This window comes from Balaenoptera physalus, assembly GCF_965194825.1.
Source record: "Balaenoptera physalus genome assembly, chromosome: 7".
NCBI lineage: Eukaryota > Metazoa > Chordata > Mammalia > Artiodactyla > Balaenopteridae > Balaenoptera > Balaenoptera physalus.
The window spans coordinates 96,865,080-96,892,240 of NC_138886.1; the positions used below are offsets into that span (position 1 = coordinate 96,865,080).

The window sequence follows — 27,161 nt, forward strand, 5'->3', positions numbered from 1 at the left end:
GGCTATTTGGGGTCCCTTGAGATTTCATATGAATTTTATTTCTGCAAAAACCTCTGTTGGGTGTTTGACAGGGATTGCATAAAATCTATAGATCTCTTTGGCAAGCATTTACCTATTAACAACATTAAATTTTTCAATTCATGAACATAACATGAACATGTCTTCCCATTTATTTGTGTCTTCTTTAATTTCCTTCATCAATATTTTATAGTTTTCAGTGTACTAATCCTTCACCTCCTTAATTAGGTTTATTTCTAAATATTTTACTATTTTTGGTGCTATTTATTGTAAGTGGAATTGTTTCTCAATTATCTTTCAAATTGTTCATTGTTAGTGTAGAGAAATCTGATTTTTGTGTTGATTTTTTTATCCTGCAACTTCACTGAACTTATTTAATGGTTTCCTTTGCTGTGCAAAACTTTTAAGTTTAATTAGTTCCCATTTATTTCTTTTTGCTTTTATTTCCATTCCTCTAGGAGAGGGATCTAAGAAAATATAGCTGTGATTTACGTCAAAGAGTGTTCTGCCTATGTTTTCCTCTAGGACTTTTATAGTATCCAGTCTTATGTTTAGGTTTTTGATCTGTTTTGAGCTTGTTTTTGTATATGGTGTTAGGGAATGTTCTAATTTCATTCTTTTACATGTAGCTGTCCAGTTTTCCCAGCACCTCTTGTTGAACAGACTGCCTTTTCTCCACTGTATATTCTTGCCTCCCATGTCATAGATTAATTGATCATAAGTGCATGGGTTTATTTCCGGGCTTTCTATCCTGTTCCATTGATCTATATGTCTGTTTTTTGTGCCAGTACCATACTGTTTTGATTGCTGTAGCTTTTCTGAAGTCAGGTAGTGTCATTCCTCCAGCTCTGTTCTTCTTTCTCAAGATTGCTTTGGCTATTCAGGGTCTTTTGTGTTTCCATAGAAGTTAAAATTTTTTTTGTTCTAGTTGTGTGAAAAATGCCATTGGTAATGTGATAGCGATTGCATTGAATCTGTAGCTTTCCTTGGGTAGTATGGTCATTTTAACAATATTGATTCTTCCAATCCAAGAACAGTAGATCTTTCCATTTGTTTGTGTCATCTTCAATTTCTTTCATCAGCATCTTATAGTTTTTGGAGTACAGGTCTTTTGCCTCCTTAGGTAGGTTTATTCCTAGGTATTTTATTCTTTTTGATGCAATAGTAAATGGGATTGTTTCCTTAATTTCTCTTTCTGGTATTTTATTGTTAGTGTATAGGAATGCAACAGATATTTGTATATTAATTTTGTATCCAGCACATTACCGCTGAGATCTAGGAGTTTTCTGGGAGCGTCTTTAGGATTTTTTATGTATAGCATCATGTCATCTGCAAACAGTGACAGTTTGACTTCTTCTTTTCCAATTTGGATTCCTTTTATTTCTTTTTCTTCTCTGATTGCTGTGACTAGGACTTCCAATACTATATTGAATAAAATTGGCGAGAGTGGGCATCCTTGTCTTGTTCCTGAACTTAGAGGGAATGCTTTCAGTTTTTCACTTTTGAGTATGATGTTAGCTGTGGGTTTGTCATATATGATCTTTATTATGTTTGGGTATATTCCCTCTATGCCCACTTTCTGAAGTTTTTTTATCATAAATGGTTGTTGAATTTTGTCAATTTTTTTCTGCATCTTTTGAGATGATCATATGGGTTTTATTCTTGAATTTGTTAATGTGGTGTATCACATTGATTGATTTGTGGATATTGAAAAATCTTTGAATCTCTGGGATAAATCCCACTTGATCATGATGTATGATCATTTTAATGTATTGTGGGAGTTGGTTTGCTAGTATTCCATTGAGGATTTTTGCATCTATGTTCATCAGTGATATGGGCTTGTAATTTTCTTTTTTTGTGATATCGTTGTCTGGTTTTGCTGTCAGGGTGATGGTAGCCTCATAGAATGAGTTAGGAAGGGTTTCTTCCTCTGCAATTTTTTGGAATAGTTTCAGAAGGATATCTGTGAAGTCTTCTCTAAATGTTTGGTAAAATTCACCTGTGAAGCCATCTAGTCCTGGACTTTTGCTTGGTGGGAGTTTTTAAATTACTGATTTAATTTTATTACTGGTGATTGCTCTGTTCATATTTTCTATTTCTTCTATTTCTTCTATTTCTGGTTCAGTCTTGGGAGATTGTACCTTTCTAAGAATGTGTCCATTTCTTCTAGGTTGTCCATTTTATTGGCATATATTGAATAGTTGCCTGTAGTAGTGTCTTATGGTCCTTTGTACTTCTGTGTATTTTTCATTTCTAATTGTATTGATTTGGGTCCTCTCCCTTTTTTTTCCTGATAGGTCTGGCTAAAGATTTGTCAGTTTGTTTAACTTTTCAAAGAACCAGCTTTTAGTTTTATTAATCTTTTCTATTGTTTTTTTAGTCTCATTTATATCTGCTCTGACCTTTATGATTTCTTTCTTTGTACTAACTTTGGGTTTTGTTTGTTCTTTCTCTAGTTGCTTTAGTTGTAGCATAAGATTGTTTATTTGACATTTTTCTTGTTTGCTGAGGTAAGTTTGTATCAGTATAAGCTTCCCTCTTAGAACTGCTTTTGCTGTGTCCCATAGGTTTTGGATCATCATGTTTTCATTTTCATTTGTCTCTAGGTATTTTTTGACTTCCTCTTTGATTTCTTCAGTGATCCATTGGTTGTTTATTAGCATGTCATTTAGCCTTCACATGTTTGTGTTTTTTGCAGTTTCTTTGCTTATAGTTGATTTCTAGCCTCATAGTGTTGTGGTCAGTAAAGATGCTTGATATGATTTCAGTTTTCTTAAATTTACCAAGGCTTGCTTGGTGGCCCAGCATGTGATCTATCCTGGAGAATGTTTCATGTGCACTTGAAAAGAATGTGTATCCTGCTGCTTTTGGATGGAATGCTCTATAAATATCCATTAAGTCTATGTGGTCTCATGTGTCAGTTTCCTTTAGTACACTCACAATATTGTGCAACCAGTACCTATAAGTTCCAAAACATTTTCATCACCTCAAAAAAACACCACATACCCACTGCACAGTCACTTCCATTCTCCCCTATTCTAACTCCTCATAACCATCCGTCTTCTGTGTCTATATGTTTACCTATGGATATTTCATATAAATGGAATTGTAAACTACATCATCTTTTGTGTATGACTTCTTTCATTTAGCATAGCTTTTATTTTTATTTATTTATTTATTTTGTTTATTTTTAATTTTGTCTGCGTTGGGTCTTTGTTGTTGTGCATGGGCTTTTCTCTAGTTGTGGCGAGTGGGGGCTACTCTTTGTTGCAATGCACGGGCTTCTCATTGTGGTGGCTTCTCTTGCTGTGGAGCATGGGCTCTAGGCATGCGGGCTTCAGTAGTTGTGGTGCACAGGCTTAGTTACATCCATGGCATGTGGGATCTTCCTGCACCAGGGCTCGAACCCATGTCCCTGCATCGGCAGGTGGATTCTTAACCGCTGCACCACCAGGGAAGGCCCTAGCTAGCTTTTAACTATTCACCCACATTGTAGCGTTTATGAGTTCTTCATTCCTTTTTATGGCTGAATAACGTTTCATCGTATGTATATATTACAATTTGTTTATCCACTTATCTGTTGATGGACATTTGGGTTGTTTCCATCTTTTGGCTATTATAAATAATACTGCTGTAAAGATCTGTGCTCAGGATTTTGTTTGAACCCCTGTCTACAATTAGTGGTAGTCTATAGTTAGGAATGGAATTGCTGGGTTGTATGGAGTTCTGTTTTTAACTTTTCAAGGAACTGTCAGACTGTTTTTACACAATGACTGAACCATTTTATACTCCCTACAGCAATGTACAAAGGTTCCAATTTCTGCACATCCTTACCAACACTTGTTATTTTTATCTTTCTTTTTTTAAAAATTTTAGCCATCCTAGTGGGTGTGAAGTGGTATCTCATTGTGGTTTTGATTTTCATTTTCCTAATGACTAATGATGTTGAACAGTTTTCATGTTGGAGAAATGTCTATTCAAGTCTTTTGCCCATTTTTTAATAGAGTTGCTTTTTGTTGTTGAGTTATGAAAGTTATTTATGTATTCTGGATACCAAACACTTATCAGGTATGTGATTTGCAAATATTTTCTTCTATTCTATAAGGTTATCTTTTCACCTTTTGATAATCTCATTTGGTGCACAAAAGTTTTTAATTTTGATGAAGTTCAATTTTTTCATCCTCAATAATATTAACAGCTGATTTCTCATCGGAAACCATGGAGGCCAGATGCAGTAGTATTGCAGGAAAATGGGGCATAAGAGGATGGTCAGGTCTCAGGTGAGTTCCTGGGATGGGCTGCCAAGAAAGGGTCCCTGGCTTCACACAGGAAAGAATTCAAGAGCAATCCATCGTAAAGTGAAAGTGAGTTTATCTAAAGTGATACACCTTCAACAGACAGAACACAGGCCATTTAAGAAAGTGAGAGTGGCCCCGAGGTATGGGGTTGTTAGTTTTATGGGCTGGGTAATTTCATAGACTAACAAGTGGGAGGATTATTCTAACTGTTTTGGGGAAGCGGCAGGGATTTCCACGACATGGGCCACTGCCCACTTTTTGGCCTTTTATGGTCAGTCTTGGAACTGTCATGACACCTGTGGGTGTGTCAGTTAGCATGCTAATGTATTACAATGAGCATATAATGAGGCTCAAGGTCTACTGGAAGTTGAACCTTCTGCCATCTTGGACCTAATCACTTCTAATCATTTTCTGTCGTATCCCATTCTTCTCAATGGCTATGTCATTCTTTTAATGGTTGTGCCCTGCCTCCTTCCATCTTGTCTCAGTATGAGGATATATTCAAGTGCTGAGAGGAAAAAAAGCTTGTCAAATGAAGTATTCTATATCCAACAAAACTATGCTTCAAAGATGAAGAAAAATTAACATATGTTGAGCTATACAAAAGCAAAGAATTCATTGGTAACAGACCTACCTCACTAAAGGGGTGACATTAGCAAAAATGTCAGCGTTGATAGTTCCAGGGGCCTACCCATCAATAGAAACACTGAAAAATCGAGTAAAAGTGATAAGAATCAACTTAGTCAGAATTGTTGAAAACAGGTTTATAGCAACCAAGAGAAGGCTGAATCTAGAAAAAGTCAACTTTAAAATGGTAGGAAAGCATTGCAACATTTTTACTTGTACTTGACCTACACCCTTCATCAGCTTGGCAGCGGTCTTGAGAAAAGAAGCTTTCATTCCCAGCATGGGACCCTGGTCCCTGGTTCTAGAGGGAGCAGAGAAGCCCTTATTTGCAAAGAATTGTGTTTGTCTGCTTTGACCTGTCTTGGATACTACCTGAAAGACTGGTAGAAGGTGCCTGTCTGTTTCATCTAATTTGGAATTCTCTCAGGCCAAAAAATTGACTACACAGATGGCATTCCTCAGAAACATTGTAAGGCAAATGAACAAACTTCTTCAGCCCAGGGCAAAGGATTACAGTTGAGGAAAATAATAAATACACAAAAGCCTGGGAAGAAAAGCTAGGGAAAGACTTCCTTTGGGACATTAAGGCTTTCAAAAGTGCCTGTGTATAGTGGGTAATTTGGAAAGACATGCATATAACCTAGGCGTGACACATGCTCAGAAAAGACCTGAGAAGATTCTGAGCTTTCATCTCTGGCTGATCTCTAGGCTCAGCACAAACAGGAAGTGAAGGTGAAGGCAGAGTTGTAATTGGCCTGGCTATGCAATAAAGGAGTGCCTAAACACGCAATCAATCTGAGAAAACTGGGAGAAGTTTTTATTTTCCTTTTTTTATTCTTAGGCATTAGGGGACTTTTAGCTTCCTAGCAACTTTTCAAACCCTTATGAACATCTCATTACCCAGTTTTTCCTTTTACACTATTTGGCTGGTCTATTGTTTACCCCCACTATTATTCAGTGCCTCAGGTGACTGCAAATGTAAACAATTGCCTGTAATTGTTCTTGACAAACACCCCCAAAGAAGACTTTTCACACTGAGCTCTAAGGTCAAATAAAGTTAGTCCTCAAAGCAGGGTTTCCAGGGAACCACTGGTCAGATCAAGTCATGATAATTCTCTGGTAATGGAACTTTGAAAAATCTCCAAACTTGTTCTGATCCTTCCAGTGGCTGGCAGGCTGCTGGTTTTCACTGTGATTGGGGGCTGTTAGTTTTCAAAGCTACCATGGATCTGGAGAGTGGAGGATGGAACTCGTGCAAGTTAAAACACAACAAAACAAACTTAAAAGTTTTTGCACAGCAAAGGAAAACATAAACAGGACAAAAAGACAAGCTATGGACTGGGAGAAAATATTTGCAAATGATGAGACTGACAAGGGCTTAATTTCCAAAATCCACAAACGGCTCCTACAACTCAATAACAAAAAAACAAGCAACCCAATCAAAAACTGGGCAGAAGATCTAACTAGATATTTCTCCAAAGAAGACATACAGATGGCCAACAGGCACATGAAAAGATGCTCAACATCATTAATTATTAGAGAAATGCAAATCAAAACTACAATCACGTCACACCAGTCAGAATAGCCATCATTAAAAAGTCTACCAATATAAATGCTGGGAAGATTTTGAAGAAAAGGGAAACCTCCTACACTGCTGGTGGGAATGTAAATTGGTACAGCCACTATGTAAAACAATATGGAGGTTCCTTAAAATACTAAAAATAGAGTTACCATATGATCCAGCAATCCCATTCTTGGGCATATATACAGAGAAAACTCTAATTCGAAAAGATGCATGCACCTCAATGTTCATACCAGTACTATTTACAATAGCCGAGACATGGGAGCGACCTAAATGCCCATCGACAGATGAATGGATAAAGATGTGGTATGTATGTATATGTCTGTGTATATATATTGATTAACCGAGATGGCGGAGTAGAAGGACGTGCTCTCACTCCCTCTTGCGAGAACACCAGAATCACAACTGGCTGCTGGACAATCATCGACAGGAAGACACTGGACTTCACCAAGGAGGATACCCCACGTCCAAGGACAGAGGAGAAGCCACAATGAGACGGTAGGAGGGGCACAATCAGAGTACAATCAAATCCCATAACTGCTGGGTGGTTAACTCACAGACTGGTGAACACTTATACCACAGAAGTCCACCCACTGGAGTGAAGGTTCTGAGCCCCACGTCAGGCTTCCCAACCTGGGGCTCTGACAATGGGAGCAGGAATTCTTAGAGAATCAGACTTTGAAGCCTAGTGGGAATTGATTGCAGGACTTTGACAGGACTGGGGGAAACAGAGACCCCACTCTTGGAGGGCACACACAGAATAGTGTGCGCATTGGGACCCAGGGGAAGGAGCAGTGACCCTGGGGGAGACTGAACCAGACCTACCTGCTAGTGTTGGAGGGTCTCCTGCAGGGGCGGGGGCTGGCTCTGTTTCACCATGGGGACAAGGACACTGGCAGAGGAGGTTCTGGGAAGTACTCCTTGGCGTGAGCCCTTCCAGAGTCTATCTGCCATTAGCCCCACCAAAGAGCCCAGGTAGGCTCCAGTGTTGGGTTGCCTCAGGCAAAACAACCAACAGGGAGGGAACCCAGCCCCACCCATCAACAGTCAAGTGGATTAAAGTTTTACGGAGCTCTGTCCGCCACAGCAACAATCAGCTCTACCCACCACCAGAGCCTCCCATCAAGCCTCTTAGATAGCCTCAACCACCAGAGGGCAGACAGCAGAAGCAAGAAAAACTACAGTCCTACAGCCGGTGGAACAAAAACCACATTTACAGAAAGACAGACAAGATGAAAAGGCAGAGGGCTATATACCAGATGAAGGAACAAGAAAAACCCCCAGAAAAACAACTAAATGAAGTGGAGATAGGCAACCTTCCAGAAAAAGAATTCAGAATAATGATAGTGAAGATGATCCAGGACCTCGGAATAAGAATGGAGGCAAAGATCGAGAAGATGCAAGAAATGATTAACAAAGACCTAGAAGAATTAAAGAACAAACAAACAGAGATGACCAATACAATAACTGAAATGAAAACTACACTAGAAGGAATCCATAGCAGAATAACTGAGGCAGAAGAACGGATAAGTGACCTGGAAGACAGAATGGTGGAATTCACTGCTGCGGAACAGAATAAAGAAAAAAGAATGAAAAGAAATGAAGACAGCCTAAGAGACCTCTGGGACAACATTAAACGCAACAACATTCGCATTATAGGGGTCCCAGAAGGCGAAGAGAGAGAGAAAGGACCAGAGAAGATATTTGAAGAGATTATAGTTGAAAACTTCCCTAACATGGGAAAGGAAATAGCCACCCAAGTCCAGGAAGCGTAGAGTGTCCCATACAGGATAAACCCAAGGAGAAACACACCGAGACACATAGTAATCAAAGTGGCAAAAATTAAAGAAAACATGTTTCTAATGTAGTTCACTTTGCATATCCACATAGCAATTTTAGAAAGTAATTGAAAAAATATTTGGAGTCTTTTAAAATGAGAACAATGAGGGAATTCTCTGGAGGTCCAGTGGTTAGGACTCATCTGGCCCTTTCACTGCCATGGCGTGGGTTTAATCCCCAGTCGGGAAGCTGAGATCCTGCACACCGTGTGGCGAGGCCAAAGATAAAAATAAAATAAAAGAGAACAATGAAGAAATTGTTTTAGGGGTAGGACTTATTTTTAAGAGTATTAGATTATTTTAAAACAATGGGGAGGATTAACATAAAAGTAGCAGAATATATGACAACTGGGATATTTATTTGTAATTAATTAATTATTTATTTTTTGGGCTGTGTTGGGTCTTTGTTTCTGTGCGAGGGCTTACTCTAGTTGCGGCGAGCGGGTTCCCCTCTTCATCGCGGTGCGCGGGCCTCTCACTATCGTGGCCTCTCTTGTTGCGGAGCACAGTCTCCAGGCGCACAGGCTCAGTAGTTGTGGCTCACGGGCCTAGTTGCTCCACGGCATGTGGGATCTTCCCAGACCAGGGCTCGAACCCGTGTCCCCTGTATTAGCAGGCAGATTCTCAACCACTGAGCCACCAGGGAAGCCCCAACAACTGGGATATTTCTAATAATCTTGGAGGCATGATTAATTTGTTTACATTGCCATCCATTCAAGTAACTTAACATTAAAATTTGTGACTTGCTTTCTATCTAAGGTTATAAAAAAAGAAGTAATTAGGAGCCTCTGTTGATCATTACAATTACAAATGTCTTCAAGCAAATATTTAGTGTGAGGATTTAAAGGTCCTCAGTATGAAAGACTAGGGTTCGTGACAGTGCTCGCCTGCCCTGTCTCAGTGTTTCTTCCAGGGCACTTGCTTCCTGGCTAAAGAAATTATGTTTTTAAATTCTGAAGCCCCTTGAATGGACAGACTGGTTATTAAATGGTTTCCTCATTCTTGGGAGTCTACATTCATGCCAGAAATTTCTGTCTAAGACATCATAAGAAATCAAGCAAGTGAAAAATTCCCAGTTGGTTGACAGCTTCTTATACATTATTTTAGGTCTTGTAAACACTTACTTCAATTGTTTTTTCAGCTTTTCTGATCATGAAATTTAGTTAATTCTGACATTGTTAGAATTGCTTTCCTGACTGTTCTGATTTATACCTGATTACCATTCATTATACTCGGCATGTATGTAGGTGTGATACAATTCAATGACAGCTACCTCCTTTCTAAAATGAGAGATTTGGGTAGTTTGTTGCTAGGGCATAATTTGCAGTAGAAAATAAAAGCTTGTACAATGACAGTAACGTTTGACTTTTTTTTTTTTTAAAGGATACTTATATGATCTCTGACCTTTCATTCCATCCCCCTTCATAAACTCCTTTTTTTTTCATAGTTTTTATGATACTATTTAATCATGGCATTTTATCTTAACAGACTACATTTTGTCAGATTTCTTTTGTGAGTTTTGTCACTTCTGCTTAAAGTTAAGGATTCCCTTCTCCTTCTCTATCTACTTTGCTAAGTGCTACCTTTTCTGTAAAGCTTTTTCTTTTCTCTTCTAAGTGAGAACCATTGCAGGGTCTTTCCTGTGCTCCCACAGACCCTCAGCACACCTCTGGTAGAGCCCTTACCTCCCCCTTCTCCATATAAAATTGTGAACTCTTGTGGGAACTCTCCCTCTTTACCTTTGTTTTTGTATTCTGGGTCCTTGAAACAATGTGACTTATAGTAAGAATTAAACATGTTTTTGGTTTGATGAAGGGGATTATGAGAAGTTGTACAGATGCAGGCATATTTTATCAATTCAATGAAAAATTTCATACTTTTTGAGTGTTCCATATAATAATAGATACGATAAAGTAGAGAGAGGTTCTTTTTGGTAATACCAGAGAGATCATTTAGACTGTTGTCCTGTTTGACAAGAACTGACTTTTTTGTGTTTCTTTCCAGCATACAAGACAGTATCAGGAGTTAATGGTCCACTAGTGATCTTAGATCATGTTAAGGTAATACCACTATCATTATCGTCTAACCATTTAAGAAGTTAAAAGCATAGTATTAAGTACTGTTTAGTACACTTTAAGTTTTTTGTTATGATTCTTTTAAGCCATTCCTTGGTCGGAATGTCAGTGCTATATGGAGACAAGAATTTTAGGTCAGAAGTCAGAAGATGGGATTCTAGTACTGAATCTGTTGTGGATTCTGTTTGTGGCTTTGAGTCCCTTGTCTGTAAAATTTAAAATTTTATTTGTTTGTTAATCATACCTCACAGGTTTATTAGGAACACAACAGTAATATTTGTGTGTTTTATGACTTGTAGGATATTATTTAGATATACGGTATCTTGTGGCTCTTGTCATAGACTACTGTGTGTTCTAACTACTTGTTACATTTTTGTCTTCTCTACTAAAGTTTAAGGTCTTTGAGTGAGTAAACAATGTTACTTTTGTCTTTGAGGGCCTGACACTGGTATTCAAGTAATGAATAAACAACAGATTATCTCAACATTGACTAAAACCATAAAGCAGAGAAAAGTTTTTCTTATTCAGTTTGTTGAAAGACTCTTTATTTACGTGGGGTTTTTTTAGCCACACCTCTACATAAGGATTATCTTAGAAAAAGAGGCATAGAATATAGTCTATAATTGAATAGACTTCACCCTGGGTGAAGCCTCCTGCCTGAGTTCAGTGATTAAAATATCTTCAGAGGAGATAATTTGTATAATATGCTCTGTAGAACAGTAATTCTGCTTTGGTTGTTGTTGGGAGTGGATGAGGGGGAAAGGTACACAGTTATTAGTTTGTTGAGAGAAGTAATGGCAGAAGTATGTTTGGCATGTGGCCCCTCTGGATGCAGAAAATAAATTGAAAACCATTTCTTAAAGAAAGGGCAAAGTGCACTGTCTCTTCAGCTTTATCACTAAGATATTTTTGTGCATGACAAGGTACCTATACAAATTAATTGCAAGATTAAGCATATAGCTTACTCCTGGCCACAGTTTCATACTAGTCTGCAGTTTGATTCAAAGCCTCAGTATACAAGTTGTACAGGGTTTAGGCAGGTGCCCGTTAATATTTTGTGAAAGGATGAAGCATACACTTTTATTTTGGGGGGAAGTATTGAAAGCATTATTTGCTTCTTTGTCCTTTATTTCTTCTTTTTTATATACTTTTTATTGGATAAAATTTTTGACTCATATTTTAAAAATATGGAGCTTTTATATTAGTAAATATATTTTCAAAAACAGTTAAAAATATTCATGCTTCAACTATGTTAAGCGCTGAACTCAGCACCAAAAATACACAATACAAATACGTAAGTGTCTAATTGATAAGTGCTATGAAGGGTGAGTGCAGGATGCTATGAGAGTCAATAGTGAGAAGGACTTAGAAAACATCTTGGGGGAAGTAATTTTAAGAAAGCTGAAAAAGTTTTATTGAATGTTTGTTTGGGGTATAACTCCAGCTGAGGAAAAACTGGTAAATAAAGTTTATGTAGTTGTAAGAATAGCTTTATACCACCAGATTTAGAGTGTTTTTTGTTTGTTTTTAGTTTTTGGCTCCTGTTTTTAACTTAAAACATACACATAGGATCAAGGAATAGATAATTTTATACAAATTGTATCAGAATAGATGATGATGGAGACTGCTGTCCAACTCATTTTCTGAAGGTAGCACATCTTTGATTCCCAAACCAGACAAAGGCTAGTATCAGAAAAGAAACAATGTAGCTAGTCTCATTTACAAGCACAGATTCCAAAATTCTTAATAAAAATGTTCTCATGTATTGGATATTAGCAAAAATACACTTTAAAAACTCAACAGAATTATGACAAAGTAGAATTTATCCCAGTAATACAAAGATGATCTGATATTAGCAAATGTCAGTATAATTCAGGTCATTCATAGATTAAGCTAGAAAAAGCTTACGTTCTTCTCAGTAAATACGGAATATGTACCTGATAAAATTACTTGTTTCTAAAAAACAAAACAAAACAAAAGAAGAAGGTGGTCTTAGAAATAAGGGCTAGAACAAACGTTTAAAACCTCTTTAAGGATCTCCACCATAACCTACAGCAAACAGCGTACTTAAGGAGAGCCTCTAGCAACCTTCCCATTTAAATCAGGACCAAGGTGAGGACCGCTGTTGTCAGCACCACTGTCCGTCTGTGTTCTGTCTCTGTGCTTGGCCCCTGATCAGTGCTGCGGGGAGAAGGGATCACAAGGAAGAGGCACAGCTGTCAGCATTTCTCGGCGGTATGATTAACTAAACAGAAAACACAAGTCATTCAGTGGACAAACTATTAGAGACAATGGTGTAAAACAAACAGTGTTGCCGGATACAGAGGATGTCTATAGAAATCAGTAGTGTTTTGTATGCCAGAAGTAACTACTAGAATAATTAGGAACTTTTTACAAAAAACTGTGAAACTTTGTTGAAAGACATAAAAGAAGACTTCAAATAACTGGAGATTCCACATTCATGAATGGAAAGACTCAGAATAGAAAAGATGTTGATTCTCTCCAGGTAACAAAATCAGTTAGAAATACAGTAAGAATAAAGATTTGGTGAGGGAGTAAGCAGATATTTCAGTGGAGCAAAGTTAAGATTCTTAAAACCAACTCTCCTCACACCTGAGAATTTGACTTGGTAAATGATAAAGGCTACATTACAAGTCGTGCTACTTGTAGCACAAATTACATTTGTGCTACTCCGTAAATATTGTTGGGGTATTTGGCTTCCTGTATGAAAAATAAAGATAAAAATGAGAAAAACAAAATTACATACCAAAAATAAATCCAGATGGATTAAAGACCAAAACATGAAAAACCTATTAGAAGACAGTATAGAAGGCCATTTTTATGACTTCAGATTGGAAGGTTTTCCTACACAAAAGACACAAATCATAAAGGAAAACAAGTCATTTTATTGCAAAAACTTCTGTATGATAGGATACCATAAACAAAATTAAAAGACAAGGAAGACTGGGAGCAGATATTCGCAAAAGGATTGATGTCCAGAATCTATGAAACTTACCTAAAAGTAAATAAGAAGAAGCAGATGTAGTTGAAAAGCGAGGAAAAGATATTATTAATAAGGCCATTATAGGAAATGAAGTCTGAATTGTCAGTAAACATGAAAAGATGCTCAATATTAGTAGAATCAGGAAAATGCAAATTGAAAGATACTATTTTTTATTTTATCAAAATGGTAAAAATTAAAGTTTAATAATGTAAGATTGACAAAGATGTAGGCAAAAGATACTTTTCTATCCTACTAGGGAGTTTGTAAAGTAAAAGGTTCCTTTGCAGAGTAATTTCACATAACAATGGACACAGCCTATAGCCCACCACTACGGAACCAGCTACCTTAGGGAAACTTGGGCCCACATGTGAGAATGTTCATTGCAGCATGTTTGTAGTAGTTTAAATTTGGAACAGCCTTGAACACCAGTGGTAGAAGAACAGCTGACTAAAATGTAGTGTCACTTGATTTTATTTTAGCTATATCTGTTCTAACATTGATTCTAGATGCCCATTTATTCATATTAGCATCGCCAGAATAAGTGTCCTACGGTCAGTGTTGATTCACAGATGCATTGGCAGATGTTTTCCTTCACATCACACAACGTAGTGATGCATTTTTCAAAAGATTCTGTTCATCAAATAAGGTAAATATGACTATGACAGATCCAAAACATACGGTGAAGTGGGAAAAAAACGAGTTGCAGGATGATACATTTAGTATGTTGCCATTTAGGTAAGTGAAACACTACAGTATATTTTTGGAAACATGCAATTTAAAATATTAAAAATGGATTAGAGGAATACATTTCTGGTTAGGAGAATTAGATTGAGGAGGGAATATTAGCATTATTTATTATAATAGTAATTATTTTATTGTTCAGTTGCATTTTATTCCTGTCCTCCCAAGGCACAAGGTGATTACACAGCCCAGAAGCAAACATCATTTCTGAGTAGTGGGAACATAGTTTTTTAACTTTCTGTAGTCTCAAAGCTTAAAAACATACACACAGAAGGAAAGAATTTAATTGCCGTGGTTTCATAGATTTAAGATCCTTCTCTCTGTACCTTATGCTGTGTTTGCCAGTATATGTGCCAGTGATCAGTGTTCTAAGGACTTACACTACCTGAGGATATTCTAAACTCTGGATGTATACCTGTGTGCTTCGGGGAGGTGTGGGGTCTGCATGTGCATACGTGCTGTGAAAGACAGAGCATATAGAGTATTTTGAGGAGCTTTTAAAATGTTGGTTATTGAGCCTTTATTTTTTTCCTATTTAGTTTCCCAGATATGCTGAGATTGTGCACTTAACACTACCTGATGGCACGAAGAGGAGTGGGCAAGTTCTAGAAGTTAGTGGTTCCAAAGCAGTGGTTCAGGTAAGCATCGCTTTCAAAACCTGGCCAGTTGAACGTTTTTCTGATCACAACAAACATAAGAAACACCAATAGTTCTTTTTAGTAATTATCACATAAGTATACAGATCTTCATCAACTTATAGGTGGGGTGACATCTTGATAAACCCATCATAAGCTGAAAATATCGTAAGTTGAAAATGCATTTAGTACACAGAACCTACCGAACATCATAGCTTAGCTTAGCTTACATTAAAGGTGCCCAGAACACTTATATTAGCATACGATTGCACAAAACCATATAACACAAAGCCTATTTTATAATAAAATGTTAAATATCTCATGTGATTTTTTTTTTTTCTCATGTGATTTTTCTGAAGTACGGTTTCTACCAGATGTGTATTGCTTTTGCACCATCATGAAGGTGAAAAATCTTAAGCCAGGGACCCGACTGTTTACTGGCTGTGAGGGAAGAAAAGTATTTTTTCATGTTTTCTTGCTAAATGCCAGCCACCAATATCCATTCTAGCCCAATAGCTCCACTGGTAAAATGGCTTTTTAAAAAAAAATTTTTAATGGATAAAATGAAACAGTCACATAGAAGGGGAGAGATGAAAAGTAGAATTCAGAGCTTATGGGCTGAAACCAAAATGAGATCTGAGTCTACTCCTTTAAATTGTCTCTGATAATTCCTAGTTTTTAATGTTACTGATTATAGGAAGTGCCAGTTTTCTCAAATAACATATTGCCCTAAAAAGTAATCTAGAGCAGAGGTCAGCAGAATTTCTGTAAGGGGCCAGATAGTAAATTTTTTAGACTTTGTGAGGGTTGCACCTAAGGTCTCTGATGCATGTTCTTATGCTTTCTTTTCCTTTTTTTTTTAAAAAACAACCCTTTAAAAATGTAAAAACCATTCTTAGCTTGCTTGATGGATTTGGCTGCAGGCATGACTCTGGGTCAGAGGTTGACAGTTTGGTTCGTCGTCCACCATGAACACTTCTTCAGTCATGAGGCTACAAGTAGTATATACGTTGATGTATTTTACTTTATAAGGGCTGACAAATAAATCATAAGCGCTTATGATCTAAATTTCCTTTACCCTTCTGTTTACTTTTCTCTCTTGATAGGTATTTGAAGGGACTTCAGGTATAGATGCCAAGAAGACATCCTGTGAGTTTACTGGGGATATTCTCCGAACGCCAGTGTCTGAGGATATGCTTGGTAAACGGATATTATTATTCATGCTGAGCAGAGATCTGCTTCCTTTTTAACGTATTTGCATGAAGTCTTTTTAAAGATTGTGAAGATTTGAGTCATTGTCCACTCTGTACTGTCTCGTTACTGTTTACCAGGTCGGGTATTCAATGGCTCAGGAAAACCCATCGACAGAGGTCCTGTTGTACTGGCTGAAGACTTCCTTGATATCATGGGTAGGGACAGAAAATGGGTTTCTGTGTTTTGGGGAAAATAGCATCTACCTATCTTATACCTTTGTCAGAGAAAGGGTGATTTTTATGATACTTTAAGTAGATAACCAACATACTCCATGTTTGATTAATTATGTTTTGTTTGTTATTTAATAAATTTATTTTTCCTTGAGGTTATCTTAAATTTTTATATTTTATTTATTGTAAAATATCACCAGGATATATCTGAGATGTAAAAGCCATACTGGCTTTGAAATTAGGATTTCTCTCTTATTTGCTATACATTACATTTCACTTTACTACCATATAATTTGTGAATCTACAAAAGATTAATGGAAAAGAATATTTAAACAGTTTCAGATTTCAAAAATAACTGATTTTTTAAGAGTAGAAAGAAATGCTTTATATGCTTTATATGGTTGTAGTCTTAATGTAGAGACATATTAAAATTTTCCCTTTTGGAAATGCATTAGGCCAGCCAATCAATCCTCAGTGTCGGATCTATCCAGAGGAGATGATTCAGATCGGCATTTCGGCCATAGATGGCATGAACAGTATTGCTAGGGGGCAGAAAATTCCTATCTTCTCTGCTGCTGGCTTACCGCACAATGCGGTGAGACCTAGAATCTGTTTGGTATGAAATTTAAGGAGAAAGAATTTCCGAGTGCTTCACTCTTAGTGAGAAACCAAATATAGGATTTTCAAGGTAAATGCCCAATGTTACTGTTTATATAATCCAATTACATTGACTCTTTATCTACACATATCTGACTTCTTGCTTACTCTTAGGAATCTGCAAAAATTACAAAATAGTTTCATTGGGTAAAGCCCTTTAAGACAACCCGGTTTCATTTATGATTACAGTTCCCCAAAGTTTAGGGTAAAATTATTTTGTTGTAGAAATATTATTTTAGATTTTAACTTGGTTCTTTTGTACTCCTCATCAGATTGCAGCTCAAATCTGTCGCCAGGCTGGTTTGGTAAAAAAATCCAAAGATGTAGTGGACTACAGTGAGGAAAATTTTGCGATTGTATTTGCTGCTATGGGTGTAAGTATTATCTTTTTCTGTTTTAGTATGAAATGTAAAAGTGCTTGTGTTCTTAGAACAATGTAGAAAACTACACATATATTATTCGATTTATCTCTAGGCAGAGAAGTTGCAAGTTGGCATTTTGGGCAAACCATGGATTAGTATTTAGCATTTGACTGTAGAATGTAAAAATAATTCCCTTTGTGCCCAAAGCAAGCTGTTTACTCTGTTGGCTTTTGTGAACGTTTTGGGGGTACTTGAACCTTTAAAAGAAGGAGCAGTGCAGATCTATAGCTTGGCCTTCATCAGAAATAAATATTGGGGGGGGGGGAGGGAAAAAGAAAGAAAGAAATATTGAGAATTTTTCTTCTCCCAGCACTGATGAAGTCATTGCCATTTTGGTAAACATGGAAACTGCCCGGTTCTTCAAACCTGACTTTGAAGAAAATGGCTCAATGGACAACGTCTGCCTCTTTTTGAACTTGGCTAACGACCCAACGTAAGTAAACAAATAGAGCTGTTTTCCCCCTATTCATGCAGCCTTCTGGTCAAAAATGTCACATTACACTAAGGAGGTAGAACATTAGAGTGAAAGCTGCACAGGCCTAGGTATGAGATAACCGTATTTAAATTCCAGCTCTGCTTCTTGCAAGTTATTTGGTTTTGGGTAAGTCACTTAGGCTGTGAAGCTCAGTGTCTTCTTTCATAAAATGTGATAAATAATACTTGTCTCACAGAGTTGTTGTGCATATGAAATGAGATAATAGTGTAAGTTACCTAGCACACAGTCCATACTCAATAAATGACCTTTTCCTCTTACCTGCAAAATCTGGCCCCTACTTCTTTCATCCCTTTCTCCTTCTCTCTCTCTTCCTTTCTTGCTCAGTTTTGAGAACTATATAGTTCTGAGAAATTATGGGGCATTTATAAAATAAATCAATTTAGCTGTGTAGCACTAAGTAATTCTTATTATGTAAATGCATAAAAGAACTCTGCCTTACTTAAGAACTTTTAAAGTAATAATTGCTTAACCTTCCTCAATTTATGTGAAACTTTAAAAGGGAGACTGTACTATTATTTCTGGAATCATTTTGTGTTTTTTTTGGCCTTTTTGTTTGAGTGACGTAGGACTTAATGTTTCATTTCAGTATTGAGCGAATTATCACTCCTCGCTTGGCTGTAACCACGGCCCACTTCCTGGCCTATCAGTGTGAGAAACATGTATTGGTTATCCTAACAGACATGAGTTCTCATGCTGAAGCACTTCGAGAGGTAATTTTTTTTCTTAATTAAAATGGATTATCTTGTCAGGGTTATCTTGTCCCTCTGCAAGTTTTCATTTTTTTTAAAATCATGTTTTTTAAAATGCATTGCTCATATATTAGTAGAATACCTTAATTAATCAGAAAAGAAAATATTACTTTTGTCAACCTAGTTGAAATGATTAGAGGACGAGATTTAAATTATTAGCCTATTTATCATACTCTCACTGTCTCCATTGGTTAAGACTGGATTCTTAGAGTAAATGATGCAAGCTATTTAATCAGTTACTCTCCCAGGTAGTTCTGTCTCTGTCCAGACTGTAGTTTTTAGCCCTTTTCAAGAATTCCATTTTTAATGATGTAAGTTTTTATTTATTTACATAAGTAAAGACTATACTGTGGCAGAACCCTCTTCAGAACTTTTTTTTCCTTTAGAAAACTCAGTGATTATTTAGAAACAATATAAGATTCTAGCAGTTACCATCCAGAAGTGTGGGGTGTTTGTTCTAATGCAAGTTACTGAAATTTTGAGTGACTTGCTCTTTTAAGTGTGCAAAAAAGGGAAGAAGACTTTTGAAGAGACAGGCTTTATAAATATCTAGCTTAAGATTCCCTAAGATCCATCATCATATCTCACTCGGCTACAGTGCTTTTTCATCGAAGGACTTCTTTTCTCCCATCCATCACAGATACTTTTCTAAAAGGCAGTAAAAATAAGTATTAGAAAAGTGAAAATTAAAAAAAAAAAAATTTACAAACCCTTTTATTAGTATTATTAGATTCGACAGACAATTATTCTATCAAATTGCCACTAAAGTTTTCTATATGTTTATCTTGCTTTCTGTATTATCTCCTTTCACATTGATAAAAGCTGGTCTGCAGGCAGGCCACGCTTTGAGTAGCACTGCTGGACCGTACTCTTGGAGGAACCAAAGTAGCGGTTAGAAGTTGGGCTTAATGACTCACAGTTCTTGTTGGCTGTAGATTAAAATGTATGCATATATTCTAGTGTGCATGTCTCTAAGAGAAAGACCATTTATTACTATTCTTGTCTTGTGCGGTGATCCAGGGAAATCATCTGGCCCTTGATTGCGGTTGTAAGTTGGGGTTAATAACATTAACTTCCTCATAGGGTTGTTGTGAGGATTAAATTAAATAATGTATGTAAAGTGCATCAGATGATTTCTGATATATGTATTTCCTTCCCTTTTGATCTTTTCAGGATTAGCTTATGTAAATCTGGCAAGATCCATAACATGAAGGAAACCTTGTGAACTGAGACTGTTCTCTTAGTTTTAAAACCTTTGATTTATAAAATTGCAAGCAGATTTTCTTCTAGCCAGCTATTTGAAGATTTGTGTTATGGCAGTATGATTTTAGCAAAAAAACTTCTGGTCCCCAATTGTCAACATTTTTGTTGCAGAATAATCTGAATTTATGTCGCTAGATTTTTCTAAATCGTTTCTAGAGGTGATATTTAAAACGAATAAGATGATATTTCCAACTTTGTAATTTGGCATGTTCAAACAAATGTTTTCCAACCAAGCTTTAATTTTCATTTTCTGGTATGTGATACAGTTCTCCTTGACTCACTGTCAGGTTTCAGCAGCCAGGGAAGAGGTTCCTGGTCGACGAGGTTTCCCAGGTTACATGTATACAGATTTAGCCACACTATATGAACGCGCTGGTAGAGTGGAAGGTAGAAATGGCTCTATTACTCAAATTCCTATTCTCACCATGCCTAACGATGGTAAATTTTGGGTCTTTGGATTATAGCCTCCCTAATCGTTGTAAGGACTTTGATTTGAAGAGAGAAGACCATCTATCTTTTTGAGTTGAAATTCTTTTGAGAGTTTATCCTCCAGAAGTTTACCTTACCTAGTGATTTGTTTCTAATAAAATTTTTCATTTCAAAACTACCCATAATTATTATTCTTTTGTAGAAAAATTTTCTTGTAATTTTAATTTTTATTTATTAGCTAGTATTTAGTGTCTACTATTTGCAGGACACTGGTCTAGATGAAAGAAACGAATTTTTAAAAAAATGTATGGGCTCTACTTAATGTAAGCCTCTCATTCTAGTTGGATATTTTTTAAATGTCTGTGCATCAGTAATTTAAGGTAGCCAAAGTGCCAGATACGGAGCACAAATGGTAAATGCCACGAGACTCTAGAGATAGAACGATCATCAAAGACTTGCTAAAAATTACTTGGTTTTATCATGTTTGTGTAAGTGCACAGTGCAGTGCCTGCCTGGAGGTATGCCCAGCAGCTCCCGGGTGAGACTTGCAGCATTCCCCTTATGTTAGTGTCTTTTTGTCTTTATCTCAGTCTTTTAAAAACACTTTTTCAAACTATTTTCAGAAACAGTAATAACTCATTATAACTGAGCACTGTTCTAAGTGTTTTGTAAGTTTTGACTCATTTGATCTTCATAGCGACTTTTTAGATGCTCTCGTGTGAGGCACAGGGAGGTACAGTGTCACAGTTAGGAAGTGGCGGCTTTAGAACCCAGGCAGGGGCTTCCCTGGTGGCACAGTGGTTAAGAATCCGCCTGCCAATGCAGGGGACACGGGTTCCAGCCCTGGTCCGGGAAGATCCCACATGCTGCAGAGCAACTAAGCCTGTGCGCCACAACTACTGAGCCCGTGCGCCACAACTACTGAATCCCGCATGCCTAGAGCCTGTGCTCCACAACAAGAGAAGCCACCACGAGAAGCCTGCGCAACGCAATGAAGAGTAGCCCCCCCACCCCCGCTCACCACAACAAGTGAAAGCCGTTGCGCAGCAACGAAGACCCAACACAGCCAAAAGTAAATAAATTAAAAAAAAAAAACAACAAAAAAAAACCCAGGCAGTCTGAATACTACCTCTGATGTGAAAATGATTTGTTCCAAGGAAGTAGCTACAAAATTACTCTCTGTAATTTAACAGACTTAGAGATGTCTTGCTCTGTAGGACCTGCGTGGTGCTGCCTGTGTAGTGTTGCTTAACTTGTTGAGCCTCTCCGTATTTTCCATGTTGAAATGTTGTGTATCCCTCTGGGATAGCTTATGGACTGAGAATGTTCTCTCAGTGTACATCAAATTGGCAAATCTCTGCAAATGAACTTTGTGTTTAAAATGGAACTTTATATTTGGGGGAGAGAGAGCATAACTAGGAGAAATAGTACTTTTTATGAAGATAGCTAATTTAACTTGTGCCAACACATGTCTAACTGTGCTGCAACCAAATAAGTGAGACTGGCCAATACGGTAACCTCTAGCCACATTTGGCTGTTTAAGTTCTAAAGTTTATTAAAATCAGATAAAGCTTGAAATAAAGTTTTTCAGTCACATTAGCCGCATTTCACATGTTCAGTAGCCACATTTGACCAGTGGCTGCCATATTGGACAGCACAGATAAAGCACTTTTCCATCATCCCAGGAAACTATTTTCTATAGCACTGTTTAAGTAGTGCAGATTGACTTCCTGTGGTTTTGTTTATATGAGATGGACACTTTAACTAACATCAGGTGTCTTTCTCTGGTAGATATCACTCACCCCATCCCTGACTTGACTGGATATATTACAGAGGGGCAGATCTATGTGGACAGACAGCTACACAACAGACAGGTATTTGAGAGTTGAATGATGCTCTAAGCCTACAGATCTATTCTTCAGTTATTCTTTAGTGACTCTGACTTTGCTCTTAGGAATTATTTATTTAGAAAATATCAAATTGAATTGTTTTTAATATGGCTATAAAATTGTCATTTCTGTAATACTAAAATCCTGGTGTGGAAAAGAGTGCCAGAATTAAGAATTAAATTTCCACTTTCTTTATTATGCCTTAAAATGGAGTGAGTTGTTCAAAGAACTTTTTTGGGTCTTCTGTTCCATAACGGTATAATCTACCACTTTTGTTATTAATACAAGAACAGATTTTTCAGAGTTTTTTCTTTGTCTTTTATTGTTAAAATTTTTTTAATTGAGGTATAATTGACGTAACATTACATTGGTCGCAGGTGTACAATGTCATGATTTGATGTTTGTAGATGTTGCAGAGTGATCACCGCAATAAGTCCACTTAACATCCACCACCTCACATAGTTACAACACTTTTTTTCTTGTGATGAGAATTTTGAAGAGCCACTCTTCTAGCTACCTTTAAGTATGCAATACAGTATTATTAACGTACATAGTCACCATGCTGTGAAAGTTCCATCCCCATGACTTACTCATTTGATAACTGGAAGTTTGTACCTTTTAACCTCCCTCACCCATTTGGCTCACTCATCCCCTGCCTCAGGCAGCCACCAGTCTGTTCTCTATCCGTGAGCTTGACATTTTTTTGTTTGTTTTTTAAGGTCCCATATATGTGAGATTATATGGTATTTATCTTTTTCTGTCTGGCTTATTTCACTTAGCATAGTGCCCTAAAGGTCCATCCATGATGTTGCAAACAGCAAGATTTCATTCTTTTTTATGACTGAATAATCAAAAACAGATTTTTTATTGGTTCTTTAGTAGATTCCAGCTTCTGATACCAGCCTTTAGGTGAAATTATTGTTAATCTTTTTATGTGTGATTTTATGAGTCAGAGTTCAGAAGACCATTTGGATTTGATATTGTAGGCAGATGTTGAAAATTCAGTTTTTTAATAGAATCTTATACTGTTTTGTAGATTTTACTTTTTGGATATGATTCTCAAAAAGAAATCTTAACCTGTAAAATGTTTCTTACTTCCTTTTCTTACCAGGAAGAGATATTAGGAATCATCTAGGAAACAAATGTAGCAGTTTTATGCAATTTAAGCAATAAAAATGAGTTTCAAAATCCTCCTTTACTACCAGTAAAGCTTGAATTTTGTACTTAAATATAATATTTTGCCCCTTCCCCTTTTACCCAAGATTTACCCGCCTATTAATGTGCTGCCCTCGTTGTCTCAGTGAATGAAGTCTGCTACTGGAGAAGGTATGACCAGAAAGGATCACGCCGATGTGTCTAACCAGCTGGTACGTATGTTTTCTCCAGGATTGTGTTTAAAGAAATGAATACTTTCTCAGTTCATGCTGCTGTCTTATACCTCTTGTCTTTCTTCCATATCACTTTTCTTCTCCCCCCATCAAAGTAGAATTTTAATATAGAATATATAATATAGAATACTGGAATACAGAAACATTCATTAGAGCCAAACAGTCTTTTTCATAAGGATAACTGCTCATGACAAAGATTAAAGATCACATGCTTGAAACCCACCTCTAATGCTGTATGAGGTAGTTTTTAAATAAAAAAGGCATAAGACGATTAAGTTTTTATTAGTAACCTTTATTATAGAGTACTTCTGAAAGACTATTCTAACTAATTTTTTGTTTAACATATTAGGCAATCACCAGAACGCTAAGGGATACAGCTGTGTATATTCTATGAAATCCTTGGTTTCTATAGTCCTGAGATTGTATACCAAGCATAATTAAAGAAAAATACATTTGACCTTAAAGTAGAAATGACAAATAAACCTACTGATAACACAGATATTTTTTTTTTGAATAGAATTTAGAGATGGATTTCTCCTATTGTGTAAGTTGTGATTTTTAAATGCTCTACAAAATGGAAGCTCATTGATATATTGAGGGAGTGTATTTTTTGTAGAGTGTTAGTAATGTCTATGTATTGCATGCCTGAAGACTCCTTCCTTAGTGAGACTGCTGTATAATAAAGTCTTTCCAATACTTGCATATGTGAATTATGTTTGGAAATAATGTGAAATACTGTGAAGATAGCTACAGCAATACACTTACAATGCCCAGAGTACCGTTACCATTTATAAAGGTTCATGTAAACCTTTTTTTCTCTTTAGTATGCATGCTATGCTATTGGTAAGGATGTGCAGGCCATGAAAGCCATAGTTGGAGAAGAAGCCCTTACCTCAGATGATGTGCTTTACTTGGAATTTCTGCAGAAGTTTGGGAGGAACTTCATTGCTCAGGGTAAGATTACTATTTTCCTATGAATAGAAACAGCATCATATGTAGTTTTGAGGACTTCTTTCCTAGTCTGAGAGAATTTACATTGGTCTCCATACAATTTTCCTTCTGATTAGAGAAGAGGTTCTTCCAGCCGCCTGCCATGTCTTCGTTCTTAGCCCTCTGGTTCCTTCCCCTCTACCTTCAATTTCTTTATCCATTTATTTAGCTCCTGTCTTATTTTTTATCTTCCTTACAACCGGCCTTCTGCTCTCCTACCTCCATTGCCACTTCTCCTCGCTCTTAACCTGTCTGCAATGCTCTCCTCTGGCTTTGGGGGTTTTGGACTTTCCCAGTCCCTCTGTTTTCATCCTCCTGATTTCTTATCTTCCTGCTTCTTAATTGTTAATGTTCCCAAAGGCTTAATTACCTGTTCTTTCTGTGCTTTTTTCCCCTATGCTGATGACTAACTTGCTATGTATGAGCCTTGACCCTCTTTCTGAAGCTCTAATCCCTCATCTCCAGCTAGGAAGCCTGTGTTTATGCCACCATCCTCTCTGGCTCAGCGTGGTGAGAACCAAAGTCTTTTCCCAACTGACCACCTGCCTAGCAATTCCCTTTTCAATTTCTGTCTACCTCTGGCATGACCATTACCCTAGTTAGCCCAAGCTCAGGAATTGGGCATTCTTAACCCTCTTCATTTATTCTCCAGTCATCAAATATTTGCTAATTTGCATTGTTCTCCTTTGAAACATCTTATCCTGTTCTCTTTTCATTCCTATTAAAAAAACTTAGGCCAGTGTTTCTCAAAGTTGAATATGCTTTTGAATCTACCAGGGATCTTGTTGAAGTGCAGATTGTGATTCGGTAGGTGTGGGTGGGGCCAGAGAGCCTGTATTTTGACAAGTTCCTGGGCGATGTTGAAGCTGCTGATCTCTGACGACTCTTTGTGTCCCAAGACCTAGTCCAGACCTTTGTCCCATCATCCTTGGCCGTTAGTGCCAGCATCTTCACCAGTCTCCCTGACTCTCTATGTGCCATTGCCGGGGTAAATTTAGTATTAATTTTATTGATTGTCCTTCTGTTAAAAAGTCTATAATGGTTTTTATTACAGAGCATGTGTAGGGCTTTCAAGCTGTTTTGTTTGGTCTCTTCCCTACCACCCCTGCTAATGCTGGTAAACTCTATTTTTGACCTCAGTGATACTTACAAACGATGTGTTTATTTTGGAATAATGCATCAGCTGCACACTTAGGATTTGTGCACTTTTCTATTTGTGTGATACATTTTTTAAGTACCATTAAAATCCCCAGAACATATGATTGTTGGGTTTTCGAAAAAAAAAAAAAAAAAATTTATGCAGAACCTTAATATCTTAAAAAGATAAAAATTATTCTGGTCGAGAAAAGAATGCAGAACTCTAGCCACTCTAACTCCTTAGTTAAAAAATGAGATTTATTTGCAGGATAAGAATGATTCTGCTATTAAAAATAATAATAGCAATAGCAAGTTTGAAAACTTTCACGTGGACCTATTCAGGTGCTTCATTGGCATTTAAGGCCTTCTAAGTATCTGTACTAGCCTCCTTCAGGTCAGCCTGTGTTGCTGGGAAACTGCTTTTCTCACTACTCTCTGGACAAAACTCTGGGTCTAGTTTCCATTATTCCGTGGAGTGTTTTTAGATCCCACCCGTTGTTAAACACACACACGCACGCACGCGCCCAACGTCTCACCTGCGGGCTTTCTCCCTTTTCTCTGATTCCCAGGGGTACTTACTGTCTAGACCCTCATTTCCACATTTGGTCACATCCAGTCCTGGGAGACCTGACTGCTTTGTGTCTCTTTTTTATACTTCATGCTCACAGTGCTAGACCCATAACAGTAAATTTTGAATAACGCTGATAAGTTGGAAGTACTTGGCCTTTATTCATCTAATCTCAATTTTTTGTAAGGTCCTTACGAAAACCGCACTGTCTATGAGACTTTGGACATTGGCTGGCAACTGGTCTGAATCTTCCCCAAAGTAATGCTGAAGAGAATCCCTCAGAGCACGTTGAGCGAATTCTACCCTCGAGACTCTGCAAAGCATTAGCTGCTACTTCATCGCTGGCTCGATGCTCTTGTGAAATACTGGTTCTGTTTTCTTTATTCCTTTTGCACTCCCCCATCCCCACCTTTGTGTTGGAGTTTACTGTGTTACCCTGTAATTAAAAACAAAGAATAGGTAACAATTGTGCCAGTGTTGCAATGTTTTAAACTGCTAACAGACTTTAAAATATCCCCTGTTCCGAAAACCTGGAACTGCAGTGCTTTGTTTAAAGTAGCTGAGGGTTGGAGGTGAAGTTTTCTTACTGATGTGTGTATTTGTACGTAGTGGTGTAGTTAGCTGCCTAGTGTCCTCATTATTTGGGTCTCTCAGACCTTCCCTGTCCACCCCCTCCAGAGTATCACTATCTGAAGTGACAATGCTTTGATCTCCAAACTAGGGACAAGATAGGGTCTGAAAGACGCTTCCTCTCCGAGCCGAGACGCTTTCCTGAGCGCTTGTTTTTAGACTTTGGTGTGCCTCTGGGTCTGCTCTAAGCAGATGGCTTTTCCTGTCCACCTGCTGTTTCCTATTTAATGAATAGGTTAGAAAAGGAGTTTCCTTTTCCTCTTTGGTGCGGATAAGTTTCAACTCCTGTGTCTTACTGTTC

At 37.3% G+C, this 27,161-nt stretch overlaps 1 pseudogene across 1 annotated transcript; it reads left to right on the forward strand.

The window, feature by feature from the left end:
* The first annotated feature begins 10,336 nt into the window (after positions 1-10,336).
* Positions 10,337-26,696, forward strand: LOC309665214 (V-type proton ATPase subunit B, brain isoform-like; annotated as a pseudogene). The gene is made up of 13 exons (XR_014268449.1): positions 10,337-10,423; positions 14,723-14,821; positions 15,925-16,018; positions 16,150-16,227; positions 16,698-16,837; positions 17,172-17,271; positions 17,643-17,754; positions 18,404-18,527; positions 20,117-20,267; positions 22,050-22,132; positions 23,410-23,514; positions 24,360-24,489; positions 26,418-26,696. The product of XR_014268449.1 is annotated as a V-type proton ATPase subunit B, brain isoform-like (transcript).
* The last annotated feature ends 465 nt before the right edge of the window (positions 26,697-27,161 follow it).